Source organism: Lichenostomus cassidix, chromosome 4 (assembly GCF_008360975.1).
Source record: "Lichenostomus cassidix isolate B80296 chromosome 4, HeHo_3.0, whole genome shotgun sequence".
In the NCBI taxonomy this organism is placed as follows: Eukaryota; Metazoa; Chordata; class Aves; order Passeriformes; family Meliphagidae; genus Lichenostomus; species Lichenostomus cassidix.
The window spans coordinates 23,372,853-23,392,377 of NC_139484.1; the positions used below are offsets into that span (position 1 = coordinate 23,372,853).

General features: G+C 42.3%; 1 long non-coding RNA gene across 2 annotated transcripts; it reads left to right on the forward strand.

Moving 5' to 3' along the window:
- Positions 1-2,377: 2,377 nt before the first annotated feature.
- Positions 2,378-19,506, forward strand: LOC146438056 (uncharacterized). 2 transcript variants are annotated; one of them, XR_014851651.1, is made up of 6 exons: positions 2,378-2,507; positions 5,921-6,022; positions 9,686-9,884; positions 17,556-17,631; positions 17,990-18,162; positions 18,670-19,506. It is a non-coding gene; the product is annotated as an uncharacterized LOC146438056 (long non-coding RNA). The 2 variants fall into 2 exon arrangements; XR_014851650.1 differs by lacking the exon at positions 5,921-6,022 and having other exon boundaries at positions 18,056-18,162.
- The last annotated feature ends 19 nt before the right edge of the window (positions 19,507-19,525 follow it).

Consider the following 19,525-nt stretch of genomic DNA (forward strand, 5'->3'; position numbering starts at 1 on the left):
AAGTACTGAAAAGCACAACAAGGTCTCTCCAGAGCCTTCTCTTCTCCAGGCTGAACAACCCCAACTCTCTCAGCCTTTCCTCATATGAGAGGTGCTCCAGCTCTCTGATAATTTTTGTGTCCCTCTGCTGAGCTCACTCCAACAGGTCCATGTCGCTGTTGAGCCGCTAGCAGAGAAGGAAAGCCCCGATTCTCAGCGTGGCATAGAAAAAAAGTACTTTATTGTTTGAATCCAACATATATATAGAGTTTTCAAAGGTCACCCAGACTGGTCAGTCAGAAACCTCCCCCTAGGCTTGATTGGCCAGGCCTGCACTGTCCAAATCTCAAGACACTGTTTTTAATAACATCCAAACTTTATCTTCGTTTATAAAACACAAAAAGAATTCTCATGGGAAGGACCTATGCTAGCCACAGGTCCATGTCTTTACTCCAGATTTGGATCCAATACTCGAGGTGGGGTGTCACCAGAGCAGAGCAGATGGGCAGAATTCCCTCCCTCACCCTACTGGTCACCCTGCTTTGGATGCAGCCCAGGCATTTGGCTTATGGGCTGTGAGTGCACATTGCCAGGTTATGTTCAGCTTTTCATCCAACAGCACCAAGTCCTTCTTGGCGTGGCTGCTGTGGATCTGTTCATCCCCCAGCCTGTGCTGATACCAGGAGTTGCGCTGATCTAGGTGCAGCACCTTGCATTTGGTCTTGCTAAATCACATGAGATTCCCATGTGCTGACTTCTCAAGCTTGTCCAGATCCCTATGAATCTTGTCCTTAAGGTGTGTCAACAACAGCACTCAGCTTGGTGTCATCTGCAAATTTGCTGTGGGTGCACTCAATCCTGCTGTCTATGTTGCTGATGAAGATATTGAGCTGTACTGGTCTCAGTGTGGACCCTTGAAGGACACCACTTGTCACCAGTGTCTGCTGGAACACTGAGTCATTGATTACTACTTCACAAGCTACAAGCCAAGTTCAGCTCCTTTCTCCTGGACTGCTTCCTCCTTTGCCTCTGTCCTGAGGTGAGGGAGAGGCTGGCTGTGGTGGAAGGTTTGGTAATGGAGGCAGCTGTCTGGCAGAAATTGGCCAGACACCAGGTCAGCTGCTCTGCATCGCACCTGCGGAGTGGCTGATGGCAGCCTTTGCTGGCTGCTGTCTCCCAGCGTTGGCTGCACAGCAGCCACCTGGGTGTGAAAAGCTCCCAGCCTTTGACAGTTCCCAGAGCTCTCTGATCCTTTGGACATTTATTGTAGCTTGGAGATTGCAAAGATTGTTCGTTTGCTGTTTGCCACCAGGTGGCCTAACCATTCCACCGTTCATGAGAAACGGGACTCCATTAAAGAGCAGCAGCTGGAACTTTTTAAGCTTTACATATTTTTCTTCCCAAGCCTCCACCTCCCCTCCTTCCTCCTCATTCAGTTGATTAAAAGCGATCAGAGCTGCTCTATCAACTCAATCCTTTAAGCAATTGAGAAAGCTGGTGCTTCTAGCCGTCCAGCCCCAGCTTTAGAGATCAAGCTCAGCAGTCCCTGTTTACCTCTCAGCCCAAATGAACTCTTGCCATAACAACGCAGGTACCTTGGACTTTTCCTCATGTGGCAGTAACTGGAGATTGATTCTTTTGTTTGTTGCCTCTGGTATGTCTCTGGTAGCTGGTTTTGTGACCACCCAGGAGTTCTGTGCTGGCCACGTAAGCTGGATTTATAGCTGCCTTGTGCCCCTGGAGTATCACTGCATGGAATTGGTGGGCCAGAGGCTCTGACTCAGCAAATGGGTTTTGATTTTTAAACCCAAAGACAGCAGTCCCTCTACACAGTAGTTTTGGGGTAGCCATGTGGGAGCTGGCTGAGCTGAGGGCTCCTTGGGTTTCAAGGGATGCCTGCATTACAGTTCATGCATTGGAAGTCCTGCCGTTGGGACTGACTTCACAGCTTTGGACTTGAAGTAGCCAGACTTAAAGAGCCCAAACTGTGATCTGAAAATTAGAAGGAAGATACTCTTGGATGTTTATCTTGGGTGTTGTTTTTGTTTGGGTTTTTTTTATGAGAAGGGTGGGGAAGGCTCTAGCTGTCACAGCAGTATGAACTAAGAAAAAATACATTGACACCAATGGTATTACATTGACATGCGGGTATTGGGAAGCCACAGAATGACTTCTTAGGAGAAGGAAGCATGATTTCAGGAGAAGGTGGGTTATTTCAGGTACTGCAACACTGATAGCCTAGAAAATGGTATTTTCCACTTTTTGCATAATGCCTGAAATCTTTCAGAAGGTACTTTCAAAACAAATCTCAGAAACTAGAGTAATTAACTATGATTATTTGGTTAAAACACTCATAATTCATTTATTTATCCATCTTTGTAATTATGTCTTTCAGGTTTGATGTGAGTAAGGACATGGTGCAGTGATGACAGGCAGGACCATCACATTAGAGCCCAACAGTAGAAGCATCTTCATAAGATCAGTTCAGTTCCACTCTGGAACTGGTGCCTGACAATCCCAAGTCAAAGGTATGCGGTTTCTGAATGCCTCCTAACACGGCACAGTTGCAACGCAAGTCACAACTGCTTTGGGCAGACTTTCCTAAATTATGTGGTGATTGAACTTTTAAAAATATCAGCCATTTGGAGAAAATATCAGGAGTCCTTACATTCGGTAAATGGATTAGTTATAAATAATAAATACCTGGAAATTGGTAGATACTTTCAGTTGCATCACAAAAATGCCATGAAGTCGAACTGGATATTTCAGCTACTTTAACGTAACCTTGGGCACAGGAGAGTCCAATTCTGATCATTTGCAGGATAAGCAATCAAGTTCAGGGTAAGGAGACTTCAGCCAAGTTGTTACTCTGGATTTACACCTCTGCAGATAGAATCAGATGCTATCTCCTAGTCTATGTATCCTCTGAGAATAGAATTAATTTTGAATTCTTGTATCATCTGCTTGCTTGTGCACTTATTTGCTAACTGTCTGACTGAGTGAGATATTCTGGGTCAGTATGATTTAGGCATCCTTTATTACACAGTTTCCAATTCAGTACATTTTTTAATCAAGACTAAATTGAAGTCAGGTTCCAGGTACATATAAATATAATATATATTTAGTGAATACATTGCAAATCCTCTAGCCTAATTTTGAATGTAACTATAATAGAATAAGAAATATGAAGGTTCCTTTATTTTATAGAGGAGTGTTAAAATATTGCCACGTCTTAAAGGCAAGTTAAAACCTATTTTCATATTTTTAAAATCACATTAGCTAAAAGCTTGTTAAGGAATAAATAGTCCAGAGGATAATTGAGACTTAGCTGGCTTAAGCATTAATGAATCAAAATCAGATGCCAGATCATTAATTAATTCTACAAATTATAATGTTGCCATTACTGGCAAATACTATGAGAACTAATACCAAGGAGAAAATTAAACTGCATAGTTTCCCTTCTTACTGCATATCTTTTGCCAAAAATAAAACTGCAGTAAGGTTTTTTTTGTTATTACGTATATTGTCTGTTGTTTTAAAACTTTTGAATGATTCTTAATTTTTTTTAACATTTCAATTTCTTTAACATGCTATTTATAGAATCTGCCTATCATAGACTATAAGGATATTTCCATCAGTGCTGTAACCCATGGAAAGTAAAATGTAGCAGAAGTGACAGAAAAGTCAATTCAACACTTCCGAAGCCTCACAAAACTTCACGCCCCTTCAAATCAGCCTCTTTGGTAAAAGACATAATAATAGATGGGTCTTGCAATGTGGCCTGAAGTACCACTCTCTCAGGCTCTGTCAGACCAATGAAGAAAATGAATTAGATGGGAAGTGAGAGAGGCAAAAGAGAAGGTCAGCTGGACATTTCTAGCCTCCACTTCTCATCCCACAAGAAGAAGGAAACGTCAGTATATTGAAATGGTGGTAGACTTTAAACACTCTTCTGCAGAGTGCAGAACCAAGCTGGGGAATGGGCTGTGAAGGGATACCACTGAATCTTATTAAGAATAAAACACTCAACAGTAATGAGTTGATATAATGTGAGATAATATAATGACATGACAGAACATCAGCCTAGTCGGAATAAAACTTTAGAGCCAAAATGACGGAGCACCATTATCTGAAAACTCACAGTATTGGAACTCTTTGTCTGGTGTGGTGTATCTTTTCCTCTTTTCCCATCATGTGATAGACACCAAAATTATCAAGGATTTAGAACATGAAGGTGGTCTAAAACATACCCAAAATGCTTTAATTAAGCCTGGAGGCCAATCAAAAGCAAATGTACTGCAGCACTAGTGTAATAGTTTGCTCACTTAAGCATCACTAAGTAAGTGGGTAGGTGCAGTCTCCTCTGAGATTAAATTGTCTTGAAGGATCCAGCAAAGACTGTCAAGTCTGATGCCCATAAGAGCGGTCAGACTGTGCCTGTAAGAACAAGCTGTGGAAGAATGTCCCATTTTTTTTCTCCATATTGATTATTGTTTTCATTCCATTTTCTTCCTCTTTTTAATTGAAAAGAAGAAGTCTGGGTGGATTATTTCTAGGTAAAACAGTAAGTAACCTGAAATAAAAATATTCTCAGTTTCCCAAAATGAATCACAGCTCAGTTTCCAGTAGGAGTCTGAGACTCATGAATCTTGTTTCCAAGAGCTACACTTCAGCTGCAGAATAATAAGGTGGCACCTTTTTTCAGCCCTCAGTGTCTGTCCACCTTTAATGACAGCCAGATCTTTGCCAAATCAAATCTGTCATCTAGATCAGAGGCTTCTAGCACCGTGCTGACTGTCTTTTTTGATAGCTTCATAGCTGTGCTGAATAGATTAATTCCTGGTAATTTTTTACCCTTTGGGTCCTCTGAACTACCTAAAGATGTTAACCTTTGCCATGCAATAAAAATTAAACTGTCAATAGGCAACACTTTGGATAATAATGTATTCTAATATAACTACATTATCTGTCCCTCAGCTGGATTCATGGTCCTTTTCCATGTTTGGAGACAACAGATATTACTAAAGCTGATTTATTTCAACTTTTGGTCTTCCGGCAAAATTGCAGTATCTAATAATAGACCAGTATTTACAGTTTTCCCCCAAAGTTGCTTGTGTCTTGAACACAAGTCCAGAAGAAGCTGATAGCAGCCAACAGTGGATGCCTATGAAACACACATGAGAACAGGTCAAGCACTTAGAGATGCTCCCTCCAACAATTTTCCAGATTGCAACTACTTGCATCTCACCAACTTCTTGGAACATTTAATAGTACTTGAAGAATTCTTCTTGTGTGAATTTGTCCAGTCATACTTTTTGTTAAGATATGCAGCCAATATGGGTCACCCTTCTAGGTTTAGTCTCTCCAGCTGCCGTACTAGATTGGTGGAAAGACGATGGGCTTTTTTTGTAATGAGTAATGACTCAGAGGTGGAAAGGACTCTTTTTACATGGTTGGATAGCCAAGTTCATGGTGAAATAGCTGCTATAATTCTGCTGGGATTTCATATTATCATTAATGATTTGCTAGGGCACTTGAAGCCTGCAATGCTATCCCTTAAAAGGATTTAAAATCTAAACACATTAAAAAAGCTCTGCATTTGCGCTGCGTGGCTTATGTTCCTATTTTCTGACACTACAGCCCTAATTCTTTTGACACTCTGAAATCTGTCACTGTTGGAAATTATTAATGCCACCATCAACAAGGAAAACTACAAACCCAGGAACTTCTACAACTGTGGGGTGAAAGCACAGTATTCAACTGCTGTAGAAGCATCTTTGGCATGAAACTGTGTTGTTCTTTAGCTTGTTTTCTTATTTTTCCATTCATAGAGGTTAATTAATTACTGTAATTAATTTATGCAGGCTAAAAGAAACTTTTTTCCAGATGGACTCTGCCACATAACGAGGGGCAGATGATAGTGACTTTTTCCTTCCCAAAGGGAGTCCAGTGGAAGATCACAGTTATGGCATTTTGGGGAGAAGGAAACAAAACCGCCATTCACTAAATGAGATGTCTTGTGACAAATAGCTTACCCTATCTGGTAAGTGACACCAAAATAGATGCATTTTTTTTAATCCATTTGTTACTGTCTTACAAGTTTTCAGCCAATTTATTGAGATCATTTGTATAGAATTGATTTTTGTATATACTTTTATTGGATAGGCAAGCACTCGTTGATGCTTAATACACAATGGTCCTATCACACAGTGCTGTATAATCAACAGCCACCCACAGATTGGATGGCCTGGAAAAAGCATTAGATATGGCACAATTTTTTTTAAAAATAGTCATGTCAATATAATGTCCCAAACAGAATCATTAATTTCCATATGTATGTTCCATTTTTGTCTTGGATTGTGTCCCCTTGGACACTTTTATCATGGAATGAAAGCAACTGTATGCCAATTGAATTAAGTTCCTATAATTAAGATAACTGTAGTGATGCAAAAGCGAAAACTTTCTATGCCACCACATTGTCACTAGGCCCCGAGGCTGTATCTCCTGTCTTTGATGGAGAAGCTGTGGTCTGTAATGCTGGAGAATTTGCCTCAGCTCTGGCACTTTAGATGCTTCTGGTTTTAAACCCAGTGTCCAGAATCCTCTTCCCACTGTGTCATGTTGAAATTACAAGTTCATTGGCAGACACCTTCAATATGCGAGTGTGCACTTTTCCTGCAATACTATCATTTGAGTGATGTCAAAGAAAAAGAAAGAGGAAGGCAGCACAATATAGTCAATGAGCTTTTGAGATTAGCAGTTTGGGGAATAATATAAATTGTAGTAGAAACAAGGTGGTTTGCTGGGTCTTTTTCTTGTTTGTTTATGAGGCTGTCCTAGAAGATGGGACACAATGAGGAAAATTCTGCCCTTAGGAAAGTTAATGGGGAACATTTCAGCAGTTGCAACAGCGACAGGATTTTTCTGACTGTGTATTATTCCATTTCCATCCTTCCCCCTCTCCCTCCTCTCCAGCACGCACACAGTAGACAAAGAACAGCGCCTCTCCTATTTCAGCTGTCATTTCAAAGGAAGAAGACTGACTTAATTCCCTATCACCAGGTCACTTAATTGCTTGGCGGTCATAAAGGATAACAATTTTTATTGTTCAATTTAATTAGACAGCTTCTAGAATAAAATAATTTGAATTTTCTCATAACACTATCTCTTGGAGAAAAGGATAAAAGCTTATTTCAATGGGAAATCATGGCTTGAGTCACATCCAGAAAAACCCCAGCACCTCAAGTCACTGAAATAAAACTTCTTTGTGTAGACAAATGCAAAACCTATTCTGATTTCTATAAGAACTGAGAGTGATATTAACTGTTTTTTAGCTATGTTGGTTTTTGGAAAAGAGGTTAAGTTCCTAGCTAGAGAGTGTAAAGAGGGCCAGGGAAAATTGAAAAATAGATTATGTTAACTGGTTGTGGCTAAGGAGGAAAGCTGTCTTTAGGATCTAACTTTTTTTAGGGTGCTGCAGAACCTTACAGCTTCAAGACACACTCTAGCCACTGTGCAGAAAAAATATAAGTTCTGACACTTAAAAAATCTTTTCCAAGGGTCAAAATATCTGACTTATTTACAGAAAAGGAGCAGATTGAGAGCTTGCCTGTACTGGTGCAGAAAGATGCCAACCTCAGAAGAGTTTACTTTTTTCCTTAAGAGCACACCAAAACCTCCTGAAGTTCACCAGGAATTTTGTAGCACCTGTCTGGCAAAAAATCCGCCGGTCATCTGACTCTTCCTGTGAATATGTGTGTGATGGCTAAAAGAGACAAAGAAGTAGATGGGCAAGGCGCTGAAAGAGGATGTTTTTTTACTTCAGTAAATTTACAAAATCAGTACTTGCTGGGGGGAGCTCAAAGCCATGTGCCCAGTCAAGAGATTCTACACTTTGCCAAAGTAGTTTTTTCTCAAAAGCTCCTTTGCAGCAATCAAAATGTATTTATTTTTTCACAGGTTGTGGAGCTGAAGGGGTGAAGCTTTCTACCTTGTTTAAGGCTAGCAGTTTGACTAATGTATCCACTGAAGAAGTATCAGACTAACGCTTTTTAATTTTAATTTTAAAATATCCTGCTAAACCAGCAAAAGTAATCTAACCCAACTGAAGCACAGACCAAACTTGTTTTGGTATGAAGCATCTTCTGGAGGTTAATGCACGTTGTTTGGAAAGAAGTTTAAATTGTCCAGAGAGGAGCCACTGGAACCAGAGCATGAACTTCTCTCCAGGTGTTATGTTCTATTTTAAATAATGTAACTATAGCCCAGTTTCCCAAGATACTAGACTGAAAAAGCCTGGGTCAACTAGGATGTGTAGTCTCCCTATTTCCTCTTTTTTTCCTTTTCCCCCTTCCTGATTCCTTTCAGTAACCCATATAGATGTGCCTCCTTTGAAGCCAGGCATTGCTGGTGCAGTAACTGGAGTTAGCAAAATACATTAGCAGCGACTCCATCTCTCTGCTCCTCTCCCCTCAGAATTCTTGCCTTACAAATTGCTTGCCCATCCTATTACTTGATAAAGCACTCAGGATGATGCTTGAAAATGACCTGGTTTATTCCAACCTTATATATAAACTGCTAGTTTATGTCTAGATCCTCTGTGAGTTCTTGCAGTTCAGAATAGACCCACTAAAGCTAGTGGAGCTGCTCCAGCCCCACTCTAGGTCTGATCCATCTTTTCTCACTTGATTCTTTAACCAAAAGTCCCTTTTTCTTGTTCCAACTTCTTTTCCCATCTACATTTATCAGTCTAGTATTTTGAAATTTTATGCAGTCTGGTTTCATTTACTGTTAAAAATGCAGCCCCACTATCAGGCACATAATTTTCTAAGCCTCCATCACGCCAAGAGAGTTAGTGAAACATCAGTTTTTCACTTCAGTTCCCAACCCATATGTTTTCAAGTAGCACAGGGGAAACATTTTTTAAAGGACAGACTCCAGAGATGTCTTCTAATATCATCAGCAATGATAATCAAAAGCTGCTTCTGCAGAAGCCTGTGGGATTATCAGTCTCTCAAAAGGAAATTCAGCAGCTTTTCTTGCGGTAACATTTATTGTCCACCCTTGCACCTCAGGCTATCCTTCACCTCAAGGTGGTGACACCCTGGACAACTTCATTTCCATATGCACTTCCTATTCAAGTGCCAGGAGGGACCCTTAATCCAGGATAAAAAACCCTCCTGGATTTCTATGGGAAACGCAACTCAAATGCTAATAACAGTTTATCATAGTTCCTAGGTGATACAATTATGCCTCATTTACAGTTGCAAAACACCTCTGAGGAAGTTGGGCTTTTTTTCTTTTCTAATTTAGACATAATTTCAGCTAGTCGTGACATCAGTGTTAGGACTTAGACTTTGCCACAAAGGAACACATTGCTAAATTCAAGCTTTCTTGGCTAATTCCTTTCAAACCCAGAGGTAATACAGCCTGTTTCTGTCCTGTGATTGGCAGCGCACTGGATGCTTATGAATATCCAGATAATGATCATCATTTCTGCAAACCTTCCTGCTAGTGACCTCTTTGACAAGGAGAATAACATAATGCACAAAGGGGCAGTGAGTGCCCTGTTAAAAAGTTCAACCAAATACTCTCCAGAATAGATTTATCTGCAGCAATCTTATTATTTTGCACTCTGACATTTCTCACTATTTTTATTCTTCTCCCTCCAAAAGTTCTATTTCCTTTTCTTTTTCCTCTTCTTCAGGTCTTCAGCCAATGCCTTCGGGACTTGCTGTGCCCCCTGTCCCTCCCCACAGGAAGGAAGCATTTTGGTACCACCTGGGCCATACCTGGCTATGGGGCCCAGCAGAGCCCCAAAGACACCTGGAAGAGGATTGTGGATCCTTTCCTACAAATCTAGAGGCAGTCATCACCCACCTTGGCTTGTCACTACTTCTTCTCAGGTAACCCCTGACAGTAGTTTATTGACAATGCAAACATTCAACTCCACTGAATTTCTGTAGGGTCGAGAACATAAGCTCTTGCTTGGCCATGAGGACAGCAATATGATGAAAAGCAACAGCAGCCATCCTCTGCAATACCTCCCAGCAAGCCTTGCTCTCCTCAAACTTTCGAAAAAGAGCTTTGAAGTTGTCTCCAGCCCCTGCAAAGAGTGTGGGCAAAGCAGGGGTCCGGGGCCTGTGCCAGGGTAAGGGGTGCAGGGTGTGGCAGCAGGGGAGGTAGGCAAAGGGGATCTGACCACAGCCCAAGCTGTGACAGGAGAAATTGAAATGTAAATTCTGCACCCTGGCAATAAATTTCACAGCAGCCTAATTTTCCTAGGAATGACGCCTTGGGCAGAGCCTGTGTGGGCCAGAAAGGAATGGGCTTTAAATTTTCTAGAACTCCCTAATCCGCTTTATCAGTCACTTCTCCCTAAACTGCTGCTGCTCCCTGAGAGATTTAAAGCCACAGTGGCTTCTTCAAGGCCTCTTCCTGATTATTATGTTTATTCTCATCCAGTCAAGACAGAGAAACATTAGCATGTGATTTACTGTGTGGGACCAATCGCGGATACCAGCACTCAATATTTGAAATTCAAGCAGTAGTTACTTGCAACAAACTGGTCAGGATCAATCTGAAGATAAAAAGGAGGGTTCTGGTTTTTTGGATGGTGGTAGAGATCCATCGTCAAGGTCTGTCAGTCTAACCAGCACATGCAATGGCACTCACAAAGTATTAATACATGTCCCTGTGCTGGGTTTAATTCCTTCCCTTTGTTTTAAGGGGTTTTTTTTCCCCTTTGCAACCATCTGCTTTTCCTCTCATGTTTCAAGTCTTTATATCTATCTGTCAAGCAGGCAGTGGATTCAGGACAGGTTTTCATGCCAAGGCATTCCTTTACCTAATGAAAACAAGTGAATAAAACATAAGAGAAGTAGCTTTAAATTAAAAATAGAGAGAAAAAAACCCTGAAGATAACAAATATCTGAAGGAAAACATTTTTTCCTAGGAAAATGCCTATTGAATAGATGAATTTCTATTTATTTCTTGTAATTTAAGTAGGCACCTATAATTATACCCTATTTAAATAAGGATAAGTACCATGTCTGGCAGAATAGAAATATATGCATATGTGAAGAGTCAAGACAATGCAGATAAACTTCTGATGGCATGACATATTCATGCAGAGTAGTCACTTTTCAAAACTAAAATTTCCTCCCAAAAGCCCCCAGTTTGTATTATTAATGACATTTTTCTTAGCCTGCATTACCATTTCCATTGGAGGGGAAAAAGACAAAAACTTTTCTCACGTTTGGAAAGAAAAAGCAAGAAAGAAAAAATCTGAGCCCCAAACATCAAATGCTTTTGCATGGATTTGAATGGATTTCATCCACATGGTTTTGTAAATGGAGTGAGCATCCACTCCTGGCCTGAGACCCTGTGCTGAGGGACTCAGAGATGAGGTACAGCCAGACAGCAAACCTGGAAAGGAAAAAAAGCATGAGAAAAGCACTTCACAATGCTACACTGCGACAGCAGCCACACACAAGGGCCCTTTCCAGCCGCCAGAACACCGCTCCCATTTCACAGGAACTTTGGTGAAGGGAGTACATTTGGACGTGATTTAGGTCATGGGTAACACCGATGTCTCAGAGCTAATTTAAGTCTATGCCAAAGCATTGCAAAGAGCCAGGCCATTAGAGTAGTTTCAATCTGTTCCTTCAGTTTTGTGCTGGCTGCATAGATCCTGGGATGCCATATCCTAAATTTCTGCCACCAACTAGCTGTCCCTCTTCTCTGTTTAATGTGAATATCCTGTAATTGGAGTGTCAAGCTTCTCACTGCCACCACTGAGGAGGAGGATACGGAGGTGGAACCAGAAGAAATCCGTCTTTGCCATAATGAATGCATGCAGTTCAGACCAGATTGGGCTGTTCAGATGTTTTATTCCTCCTTTTCATCTTCTTTGTGGAGGCTCAAGCAGTACCAGAACACAGAGAACTCCTTTTAGGGCTTCAAACCCATCAAAGATCTGCCGGGTCTGCTGTGAGGGAGACAGACAGGGAGGCTATTTTTGCCGCATCTTTCTAATCTCTGTTCTGCTGGTGCTTTTTGCATATCTTGTTGGCTGTTGGTGTGGGGGCACATGGCAGAGGCATCCCCCTGCAAGTGGGGGCTGGGGATCCAGTCCAGGCCGCTCTGCTGCTTTGGTGAGGCAAGCAGCTGCTTCGGAAGGGGTGACAAATAGCTGGTTTTACTGCAGCCTAATTGTACAAGGTGGCACAAACTTAGATGCAGTGCCCCCACAGTGAGGCATGGAAAGAACAAGCAGGTGTTTGCTGTGATGCTGTTGACTCATTTACACAGCTGTTTCTAGGGCCTGGGCAGTAGCTCTCACTGGCTGTACTCCATATGGCCTTTAGCATTTTCCGGCTGTTTCACAGCTGTAGAGGAGATCTATAGCACCCAAAGGCCCTGGGCTTTTTTGCCCTCAAGCTGCTGCTAGCAACAGTTAAGGTCTTTAAAGGAGCAACAAGGGGGGTCCACAGTGCAGAAGAAGCCCTGGTTGCAGCTGTGTTAACTGTCTGGAGAGGAGCGTGAGGTCTCTCATCTCAGAGTGCTGAAGGAGCTCATCCATCCCACTGCTGCTGCACTGCCATTGCTTTGGAGAGGCACTGATCTGATACTGCCCTGGCCCATCTTGGCATCTTTGTGTGTGCCCACCTTCTCTGGTTGTTTTGTTTGTTTGCTGTCCAGATGGATGGAAATCAAAGCTTTTGTTGTTACCTTACTTCATTCACCTCAGTCTGGAAAGGTACCTGTAGCTATAGTTGCCTGTGCCTTCACAAGCCACCCTCACCGTGATGGATACCATCTACTCACTGACTAGCAACAGGAGATTTTAATATTGTTTTGTTGTCTTACTTAAAGATCTGAAAGTGAATAAATCACACAAGTGTCCCGCTGCTAAAGCTATCAATCAGATGTGTAAAGATGGGACACTCGCAGAGATGTGGAGAAATCTGCATCTGTTTTCTTGGATCACACTTTCTTTTTCTTAAATAAAAGATTTACCTTTTTTTCTCTGGTAGTGTCTAGTAGTGCTGAAGTCAAAATTAATACTTGGAATGCCTATCAAGTTAATGTTGACCATTTTCCTGCTGTTGTTTTGATCAGGCCTTTAAAATTAGTGAATATCCTCTTATAACTGATTATGTGGAATTTCCTACAGCTATTTTAAAAAGTCAGACTTTTACAAATAAAAAGCAAACTCAAGAATAGACCACAGTTACCTTGGAGAGATATTCCAGACCTAGCTGAAAAAATACAGGAGTCATTTGTGGTCAGAAATATGAGTAAAGATCAGATCATTTGATTTTCTTTTTTAATACATAACTAAATAAGCTTTCCCGCAGGCTTGAACAAATCATCACTAAATCCACGTTTCAATAGAGAACAGGAAAACTGGACAACTCTTATGCAGGCTGTGGTATTTTACATCTCCTATTCATCTATTCACCCTTTCACAGTGTTGCCCAGAAATGTAAGAATTCATGCATTGGGGTCCAAAAATAGCTTAGGAAAGAGTACTAGATAAAAAAAATAAAAAAAAGTACTTCCCTGGAAAGCAAGATTTAAAAAATATATTCCATAAAAATTATTCTCTGTAGATGCTACAGAACATATTTAGTGGTGTCTAGGTTAAAAATAAACCATTAAAAGAGTGCTTTTATCTTCAACTTGGAGCAGGACTAGCTGTCTTTCTGCATTTAGCCAGCATGCATAAATTATTATGTATATTGCTTAATTGCTGAAGGTTTGTTCATAATAATTTTGCAGTTCAAGATTCTATCCTATGGTAAGAAAATCCTTAAGTAAAGACTTAAGTGAAGATATCTTTCTGATTTCTGCAGGATTCTGAACTGAAATAGGTAACACCAGCATCCCTGACTACAGCAAGCCTCAGAAAATAGCCATCAATAGCCTTGGCCTTGTACAGTTGACCCTGTTTGAACTGTGATTACTTCTCCAGAATTCACCCAGATTGTATTGGCAACCAGCATGAAGTATGAGCCCAGTCTGTCCTAAAGACTAATAACTTAGCCATGAGGTTTGGCTTCACGTGCCATGTTAATCGAGTCTCTCTTGAAGTTAAGAATGAGCAGTAATTTCCACAGGGAGTCAGAAAATTAATACAGTCCTGGAATGTACACCACATTGCCTTTGCACTTAGCTGCTTACCTACGTGCTAGTTACGAGATGGCAACAGTACCAAAAGTTTTTGATTTGACTTGACTTCTTCATCTGTGGGGAATAATGATTCTACATAGGTGATGAAAGGCATCTTAGTCTCTTAGTCCTTTCATGAAATGACAATTGGACTGGAAAGCAGTGTGGTGCTCAACAGTTACTTCAAGCTGAGCTGTGTCTCCACACATCCTGCGTCATGAGCATCCAAACTCTGTCCTTGCCAATGGAGGAGTGCTCATGTGATTAAATCTCTGTGCCAGTGCTATCATTGTACCAGTGGCCTTCTCAAGAGATGGTAAAAGCCACAGTAACTAAGTCAGGGAACCTGCATGATAATACTGAGAATTTATTTTTGTATCCATTAGCAATGTTCCATTTACTGAAGTCCAGCCACTGTTCAGTCCTCACTCACCAGCTCTGTCTCTTCTTGGTCCCCTCTCCATTTGGTTGTTCAGACTCCTGCAGATGACCACAGAGGAAACGGAGAGTGCTTGCAGGATCTGCTGGGTGAATGGTGAACCCCAAGCAAACACACTGTTTATTCAGAAATATTTCAGGCTGCTTCAGGAGCCAAGAGAATACTGATTTCTGATTGTGCTTACCTCTTAAAGGGGAGCCCGGACATCTCTGCAGTAACTTTCCATTTCAATGGCTACTGAAAGAAATCTGTTTTGGGAATTGCCTTTCCTTACTTGTGTAAAAATCCTTTTGTGCTATTAAGATGCTTTGTAAAGAGAAACAAGATCTAGGGACTTGCTGAGGCACAGTTTTCACTACCCAGTAGAGTTAGTCTCATTAAAATGGACCTCGTCTCTTCACTGCTCCTGCACATACTGTCAGTTTATCACAGATCATCTGACATCTCCAAAATGGAAAGCATGACGTAAAGCTGGAAAAGGAGCTCAAGACTGGAAAAAGTCAAAATGAAAATTGCAAAGACTTTGGAATAACAGGTAGCCGGAAAAGAGGAAAAGATGGATGTATCCAAACTTGTCAAGTCTTTAGGGTGCCTATGTGCCAGCCAGAGGGAAAAATAAGTGTTTAGTGCTGGACACCACTCTCTGCCCCTGGCCAGCTCTGCAAGGAGCAGTACACAGTCCTGGAGCCATGCATACAGGAATAATCTTCTTAGGAAAGCCCTGACAAAAAAAACTCTTGCAGGAACACCTTTCTGTCTTCCCCCCACTTCAGCTCAAAGACCACTGACACAGCTGTGAGAGGTTGTAGCTGGCAGAGGCTGCCTGCCAGCCCTCCTGCCCAGACCCCTTGCCCACACAGGGCAGGCCAGCTCAGGTCTTTCAGGCAGTTCTCAAGGACAGCAGTTCTGAGTGTTGGTTTACCCTTGAGTTTTGGGCTGGGAGCTAGGAAATAGAAGAAGTGCCTCAGTAAAAGGACAAAACAGTTCCCTAGACTTTCTCTGGGTCAATGAGGAATGCAAATCCTGTGCTCTGCCTGACAAAAGGCAACAAGCAGAAAACTACCAGGAGGCAGAGGGGACACCGAGAAAGCCCTGGATGCACTGTGGTGTGGCTGTGGGAGGCACAGGGGTGGGGTCAGAGCGAAGCACCTTGCCTTCCAGGGAAATGTACCTCACACTGCCTGGGAGATGATGGGTCCTGGCAAAGAGCAGCTGCTGACTTTCCTCCCAAAGCTGGATTGTCTCAACTGGAATTCCACAGCACTCTGGTGGGCTCAGCAAAGGGAGTCCTTGGTTGATGGGCAAGGATGGCCACATGCTGCAGGGAGCTCCTGGCTTCAGAGGCAGCCTCGCTTGGATGGACACTCCCTCCCTTCCCCAGAATGGAAATGCTTCCAGAGGGAGCCTGCTGTGGGAGATGTAATTTCTCCTGTTGGTTTCCACGTGACAGCAGTAAATTCTTTTAATGCTCCTTAAGCTGAATTTTCCACGGTCAGTTTTCCTAGGAGATTATTTTTGCATGCATTTCCTTGTTGCCTGGACAAGACTAAGACAGATTTGAAGCCAGACCGTTGCAATAACTCAGCTTCGCGTAACAAGCCAGGTTCAGTAGGGGTGGGGAAAACAAACAGTCTGGCGATTGACAGCAAGAGAGATTTAAACAGTGAAGTAGAGCATCATACTCTGTCTGGAGCTTCAGTGGGTTTTCAACATAGCAGGAGGAGAGGCTGTGGCACAAAGCAGTCCCTTTCTAAAGGTGTGTATATATGAATGTATGTTGAATATTAAGATTAACTCCCCCGTTATCCAATATATACAACGCAGAGGTTTATAACTTGAACCTGAGACTTTACCTCTGACAGTCCCTCTGCTCCCCCAGATACCTTTGTCCCAGACAGTCCAACTGGAAAAACAAACAAACAAAAAAGGAAACAAACCCCAAGCCAGCATCAGCAGTACAGAAACTGCAAGGCTTTCTTATAGGCTGCCACTCAAGGGCCCTGTAATTGAATGCATGGGCCTGCGCTGTGTGCTTCCCTGGGGAATTTGCCTCTCCCATTCCCTCCTGCTGCAGCCTCTGACATTGGGAAGGCAGTTTTCCGGCAGGAGCAGCCTGGCCCTGCCCACACTGACCTGCCCTCAGTGGCACTGTGCACTGCCTTCACCGACAAAGCATCTACACAGGGAGCTAAGGAGGATCTTAACGAGGGAACAGGAGCCATGGCTGGAGGATGAGCGCTGAGCTGACGAAATCCAGAGGCAAAACCACGCCAGCAGGTGTTGACTTTGCTGTGTTTCCAGCACGTGCAGGTGACATCAGTTAATGTGTTAAAATGGTTAATGTGTCATTGAATGAAAATGGGATTGAAATGAAGGATTCTGTGTGTGGGAGGCAAGCCCCTTAAATTCCCTGCTGTAAATGCTGGGTTTGTGAACCAGGCGCTGCCACCAGGTACTTTGGAGGGAAAGCCTAGCTAATAACTGGAGAAAGTGGCATGGCACAAAACTCTCCAAGCACTTGGCCTAGAGGCTGTGTTTCCATTAGAGGAAATCAGAAAGTCAAAACAGACACTGTGTAATTTCTCTGTACTTGCATTAACCATATCCCCAGCACTCGCAGTGTGGTTCACTGTAGTATAATAAAGTATTTTATTCCAAACCATCACAGCTAAGTATCCTCATCAGATGGAGCATCACAGTGGCTAGAATTCACTTTTGCATTAAGGAGATTGTGCATCTTGCTAAGACATTAGTCTACAGCTCCAGCAATGGTTTGATTATTTTTAAGAGGGCAGAGCTTGCTGATAAATATTCACCATCCTAGGCCCAGAAGAACTTTTAATTTACTATAAAACAAAAATCTTTTCATTTCTACTATTTGGCAACTGCCTTGGTAAAATATTTTGTCTAAATTACAATGTTAATCCAGTTGTTTCAGTGTACAAAAATTGTTCCTTTCTAGGCACCAGAACTGTTTTCCTTGTGAGGCTTTACTTCATTAACTCTTTGGGAGCCCTAAAACCAACAGAGCATTCAAGGTATGGATCTTTTCTTTTTTGACCTGGAACACTGCCTGAAGGTTTGACAAATTAAAATCCAAACTGGACTCTTCTGAGATGTGTGGGGCGATAGGAGAAGCAACAATGGATGCAAGTTGTCATGCAGGAAATTTGGATTAGATATTTGAAATTTTTTTTCCACAGGAAGGGCAGTCAAAACACTGGATAAAGAGTCCACAGAAACTCTGGTCTCCATCCTCAGCAGTGTTAGAGTCCCATAGGGACAGGGCTCTGCACAACCTCATTTAATTGGTGCTGCTTTGTGCAGGGGTTGCCCTACATAATCCCTGAGTCCCTCCCAGCCTGAATTATTCTGTGATTTTTGTCATCAACACAGAGAACAAGAGAAAGGGGAAAGCAGCATAGGCAATTTTACAAGCTCTTCATATTCACTGTACTCCAGAGCCAGAGAAGACCAAGCTGGATTCTCAAACTTCCTACGCTGATAGCCTCTACCGAAGTATATATGGATGCCTGGGAGCTGCGCCAGCTGCTGAAGGGGGCAGCTGGGTAAGAACATTCTTTCTCCACATTTGGGAACCGGGGAGGGCTCAGGGTTTTTTGAGCATTTCTTGTACCCGTGGACATTGCCACGTGCCCTTCAGAGCATCATATGTAATGTCTTTCTGGAGTGATTCTGAGATTTCTCTGGCTGAAAAGTCCTGATGTTGGTGTCAGAGAGCCAAACTGTTCTCTCAGGTCTGCTTCAAACACTTTGAGATTTAACAGGGTGGGTATAGCCAAGACCACAATTAAAAAATAGGATTTCTGCAGTTCATTTAACTGGTAGAAATTTCTCCTTGCCTTTTAATCCTTGAAGTCATTTTAACTCCTTGCTGACATATTTCCATAGTGGGGATTTATATATTTATGTATCTGTAAAAGCAGTAAAACAGATGGGTGTTAATGTTATAATAAAATCCCAGTGATAAGCAAGAGCTTCTCTGAGGCCACCTTAAACCCTGCTGAAACTTAAATGCCAGGCTGTTATTGTGGCATGTTTACTTTCACTTCTAGCTGCATTTTACTGTTTGGCTTCCTAAATCTCAGCAGGGAAAGGACAGCTTAGCTCCCGTGAAGACCGTGCTGCTCTGAAATGATGACTGTTGCTGTGGGGGAAGGGGTTGCAGTCTCTGTGACATGATTTGTAGGACCCTCTATAAATCATTTACCAGCATGCCTTCACTGTAAGCTTACAATTTGTGAAGCTTTAAGAAATGTAAGGCAGAACAACGCACAAAGGAAGAAAAACCAAACCAAACCAAAAAAGACAGATGAAGAGGTGGACATCTCTAAACCCCTTGCCTGGAAAACCAAAAGCCTGTATTTAAGTCACAGGGACAAGCACTGAAAGCATTTTAATGGGTGAATGCCTTCCTGCGCCACCACCAGGTGTTGTACAAATCGCGGCTTCGTGGCTTCAGAGCAGACAGGGAGGGGGCTTGGCCAGCCCTGCACGAGCAGTGCGGCTGTGACCCTCGTGTCTCCCTCTTGAAGTCCTTCATAAATCATCCTGCCATGCTCATAAAGTGGAGTTGAGCAGCAAAGCAAAGGCCTGAGCATGCAAACCCGATTGGAAAGGCAAAGAATTCTGACAGGGGAGGGCAATACCTTCCATTTCTGTCAGCAGGCAACACCCACGTGTGGTTGTGGATAACACCAGGGCAACTGCTGGGGAGCTAACATGGAGTCATTACATTTTTCTTACTTCTGAAGGAGTTGTCTGACATCGTTCTTATGCCAAATGGAAATGCTGATGCAGAGTTTAAGTGATAATTTATGTCAGTCAGCATTATTAGAAATAGAAATCCTGTCTCAAAAAATATTTCTCTTTTTGATGATTGATTTGGTGATACAGCAATCCTCCTTCCAT